Genomic DNA, 5525 nt, shown 5'->3' with positions numbered 1-5525 from the left:
TCTTTCCACACTGTAGGGAATCTAATCTAATCAATAGCAATGTCTCTTACTGAGTCAGACACTAAAATGTTATTATCCCTGGTATTCATTCTTTTATGTTCCCCAGGGCTCACTGACTGGAGCAGGTTAACCGCCCCAATCAGGGAACTCATACTCTATGAGGTACAGCTAGTTGACCCCATTACAATCACAATGCTCATAAAGCAGATGCTATGAGTTTCCCAGAAAACATTCTAACCACAAATTCTCTAAAGCCTCTGGCTCCTATTATGTGATTCTATGAAACCTCAAATCCAGCCCAAAACTACAATGATGACAAATGAGATGGGTGTCATTATGCCCCTAAACCCTTACAACTCTGGTGCAGTGTTACCAAATAACTTAGGGGCACCACTTCAGTTCTTCCAAAGCCCAGAACCAATCCATGTGCTGTCAAAATAAATCAAAGTACCATACTGCTCCCCCAATACAGCCATAGAGTCAGATAGCAAAGAAACAGAACCTTCTCTCCAACTTGTCTATGTTGACCAGGTTTCCTAAACTGAACTAGTCCTATTTGCCTATGTTTGGCCCATATCCCTCTAACCTTTTTTTATTCATGCATCTATCCAAATATTTAAATGTAATTGTACCAGCCTCCACCACTTCCTCTGGCAGCTTATTCCATACACACAAAACCCTCTGTGTGAAAAATATTCCCCATGAGTTACTTTTAAATCTTTCCTTTCTCACCTTAAACCTATGCCCTCTAATTTTGGACTCCCCTACAACTGGAAAAAGACTTTATCTATTCAACATATCTATGTCCCTCATGACTTTATAAACTGTTCTATGGTCACCCGTCAGCCTCTGACACTCCAGGAAAAAATGTCTAGGCCTATCCAACCTCGCCTTATAACTCAAACCCTTCAGTCTCAGCAACATTCTTGTAAATGTTTTTCTGCACCCTTTCCAGTTTGACAACATCCTTCTGTTAACAGGACAACCAGAATTATACGCAATAGTCTCAAAGTGGCCTAACTACTTGTAACAATGTCTTGTACAGCCACATTATGTCATCCTAACATCTATACTTAATGCTCTGACCAATGAAGGCAAGGATGCCAAATGCCTTTTTCACCATTCTGTCTACCTGTGACACCACTTTCAAGGAAATATGTACCTGCAGCCCTGGTCTCTCTGCTTGACAACACTCCACAGGGCCCTATCATTTTCTACCATAGCTCTAAACTAACTCTTCTTTTACCAAGTTATTCCCCAGTTCTGTACCAAGTTCAGAGTTTCCCTAAAGGGCAAGGTTGCCCCATATTCCAAATAGCCAACTCTTTGTGGTCTCCTGTTCTGACATGATTTTAGAGTTGGTAAAGGAATTTAACATGTTGTTAAATAAAGGCACTCATTTACACAGAATCATGAAAAGAACCCTAAAAATCAATCCACAAGGTACTCGGAGATATCTCAGAATACCATTTAACAAGAGACATAATTTGGCTTATTCAGTCACTCTGAACCAGAGGCCTTGATTTCATTATTTTACATGGCTAAAGCCCTCGTTTTTATAAAAGATCAGATCCTCTGACACATCAACAAGCATCATAGGGAATCTGCTAGTGGATTTAAATAATAAAAAAAAAGTCTGAATGGGAACAAATCTGATTTATGAACTATGGCAAATGGCAAATGGAGTTTAATATGGATAAGTGTGAGGTCTTGCATTTTGGAAGGTCACATCAAGATATGAGTTTCATGGTGAATGATAGGGCCTTAAGGCGTGTAGTAGAACAGAGGCGCCTTGGAGATCAAGTTCACAGTTCTCTGAAAGTGGAGTCACAGGTAGACAGGGCAGTGAAGTAGGCTTTTGGTACACTGGCCTTCATCAGTCAGGACATTGAGTGTAGAAGTTGGGAAGTTTTGTTGCAATTGTGCAGTATGTTGATGAGGTCGCAATTGGAGTATTGTGTTCAGTTTTGGTCACCTCGTTATAGGAAGGGTGTTATTAAACTGGAAAGAGTGCAGAAGAAGTTTACAAAGGTGTTGCCTGGACTCAATGGTTTGAGCTATAGGGAGAGGTTGGACTAGCTAGGACCTTTATCCTTAGAGCATAGGAGACTGAGGGGGGACCTTATAGGAGCTGTATACGATCATGAGAGGCATGGATATGGTGAATGCACTCAGTCTTTTTCCCAGGGTTGGGGAATCAAGGACTGGAGGGCATCAGTTTAAGGTTAGAGGGGAAAGAATAATAGGGAACCTAAAGGGCAACATTTTTACACAGAGGGTGGTACACATATGGAATGACCTGTTCGCAGAAATGGTTGAGGCGGGTACATTATCAACATTTAAAAAGCAATTGGACAAATATATGGATAGGGAAGGTTTAGCAGGATATGGATCAAGATTAGAGTAGTGCTGGAAATCAGGTCAGGCAGCATCCGAGGAGCAGGAAAATCAATGTTTCCGGCAAAAGCCCTTCATCAGGGATTTAGCAGGATATGGGCCAAGTGCAAGGAAATGGAGTTAGTGTGGACGGACATTTTGATCAGCTTGGACCAGTTTGGGCCAAAGGGCCTGTCTCTGTGCTGTAGGACTCTATGACTCTATGACTCCCACAAAGAACAGAAACCACAATCAGCATTCACTGTATGCTGTTTACATGCACTTAAAAGGGAAGAAATACTTAATATCACAGAAATAGTAATGCTGTTAAGCTGGGTGCTGTGAGTAACTGGCTTATATTAATTGCTGTGGGTTCAGGCTTACAATGAAAGCAGCAAGTGGGTGGCACCTAAGGACTCTAGAACCCTGGAGTAATCTTGCAATGATGTCACAATTCTCCTCACTGAACATAAATAGCACAGTGTGGGTGGGGTTAGAAAGGAGACAGAGAAACACATGGAGAGATAAACAGAAGCTTGAAGCCAAGAATTACATGGAGCAACTAGAGTTTGGCAATAGAGTTTAAGATACAGTCTTTAAATAATGTACCAGGACAAATAAGGTCTTGCACATCTCTTAACAGTTTGCATGTGTTATTTAGTCTTTAATAAGTAACAATGTTATAAATAAGGCTATACTTGAAAACAGTTCTTGACCTTGCATTCTTCTCACCTAGTCTATCTTGAATCGAAATTCATGGATGTGGCCATAAAACCACGTGGCAAAAGAGGGGGAATTAGGAATCTCCGCAAAAGTATTTGAATCAAAGGGATTATAATGAAGACAGTGGTGAGCAGGGCCAGAGAAGATGCCAGATTTGAGTACTCAATGAGAATGTTATTAACTGAAAAAGTATAACAAGCAGACATGGTGGAAATAGCGTGGCAGGAGGAAATAATTGAATATTACTTTCTGGGAACATTACAAATCAGAGTTCTAATAAGTGGCATTGAAACTGGTGAGTCTAAAATTTTGTAAGTACAGAGTATTAAGCCAAGTCGCATTATAGGGACAATGTTGGAGCAACAGAGAGCCATATATCCAAGTTTTCAGACAGCACTAAGTTAGATTGATAGTAAATAGTGTGGATGGCAGCAGAAACCTGCGAAGGGCCATTGATGGATTGAATGAGTGAGCAAAACTGTAGCCAAAGGAGTTCAATGTCAAGAAATGTGAGAAAGTGAGGACTGCAGAGGCTGGAGATGAGAGTCGAGAGTGTGGTGCTGGAAAAGTACAGCAGGTCAGGCAGTGTCCAAGGAGCAGGAAAATCGACATTTGGGGTTAAAGTCCTTCATCAGGAATGGAAGGACTCTTGCCCGAAACGTCGATTCTCCTGCTCTTCGGATGCTGTCAAGAAATGTGAGTTCATTCTCTTTGAACCTAAATGATAAGAAGCTAATGGCTGTGCAGAGGAACAAATGGATGTTGGAGCTCATGTACAGAAACTACTAAAAGCTATTGAACAAGTCAGAACATGATCAGAAAGGGTAAAGGAGTGTTAGCCATTATTGGGGGGTGCTCAAAGAGAAATTATTCCTTTTATATAAAGTCCTGGTCAGGCCACATCTGAACAAATTGCATTTAGATCTTGGCCCTGGAATGGGAGCAGTGAATTTTAATGAGAATAATGCTGTGGTTAAAGCAGGTACACTGAAAGGACTTGTTGCACAGACCAGGCTTTTATTCCTTTTGGACTCAGAAGATTACAGATATCACACAGAGGTTACAGATATCACACAGAGGTGTTTAAAATGCTTAGAAATGAATCATAGAATAAAATCCCAACAGGCTGAAAAGAGGCCATTCAGTCTATTGAGTCTGGACCAACCCTCTGAAGATCATCCCACACAAACCTAGCTCCCTACCAAATCCCCATAACCCTGCACTTCCCATGGCTAATCCACTTGGTCTGCACATCCCTGGACACTGTGGACAATTTAGCATGGCAATTTAGCAAGGACAGAGCTGGAAATCGCTCTAAATAGCTATTGAAGGTGGGCAAATTGAAAATTTGAAAACTGAATTTGCTGTATTCCATATGTAATCTAATAAGATTGACAAAAGGAGTTGAGATACTGATCAGTCATGATTCAGTTGTCTAACAGAATAAGTTTGAACAGCTAAATTGATTGTTCTTCTTTCCCTTGACAATGAAAATAGATAAAGGAAGAGCTATCTCAGCATTTGTGAGGCATATGGAGTGATATCCTTCCTCAAATCACTGCCAAATTCTTGTCCGTAGACTTCAATTGTTGTGTTGCTAGACTCGAATCCACGAAGTAGATTCATATTGCTTTGAGTAACTGTATTACAGCTTCTCATTGAATAAGAGCAATCAAACTGACAACTACAGCCAGGGTGTCAAAGGCAGTGAGGCTACTCTCATAAATTCTCACATGCAATGAGGATGTTTTTATGTTACAGTCATCAAGATGTTCTTTCTGTCAGTTTCAGCACACTGGAAAATCACAGAAAGGTAAATTCCAGCCTCCCAGACAGCAATGTAGATCAACTTGTCTTTCATCTACCTTTATTTCCTTCAAGTAGAATTCCCACTGGATAGTTTTGTTGTTAACAGTGACACCCCTGAAGCAGACTTTACACAAAATACATCAAAATAAATCCAAATAAGGTACCATGTATAGCAAAAATGACATGATTTGTAAAGGTTTTTCAGGCCCACTCTGATACTGTATTACTTCTGTTCAAGTGTGTACTTCTGTGTCAGTCACAAGTGTCTTCTGTGTCAGTCACCTTATCAACTCCCAATTATCAAATCTGGTGAAGGTTTCTGCCACCTGACAGGCAGTAAGTTCCAACTCCACACTACTCCCTGGGTAAAAACATTTCTCCACAACAATACCACCATCTCTCCACCACAGCCCCAACCCCAATTCCCTGCATACCCCCACACACAATTACTTAAATTCTGGACCTAAATCTTGTTCTTGGTCTCTTAGTAAAGGGAAATAGGTCTAATTCTACTCCATTTCATCCAGATCCCACAAACCTTACATATCCTCACTTCATATGACATCATTTATATATCACCTTTGTTATGACATGGGGTGAACCCTTCAGCAACACAC

The sequence above is a fragment of the Chiloscyllium plagiosum genome, unplaced genomic scaffold, assembly GCF_037043375.1.
Source record: "Chiloscyllium plagiosum isolate Xiang-an unplaced genomic scaffold, Cpla_swu_hap1 HiC_scaffold_6, whole genome shotgun sequence".
NCBI lineage: Eukaryota > Metazoa > Chordata > Chondrichthyes > Orectolobiformes > Hemiscylliidae > Chiloscyllium > Chiloscyllium plagiosum.
Note: the sequence above shows the minus strand (reverse complement) of the source record.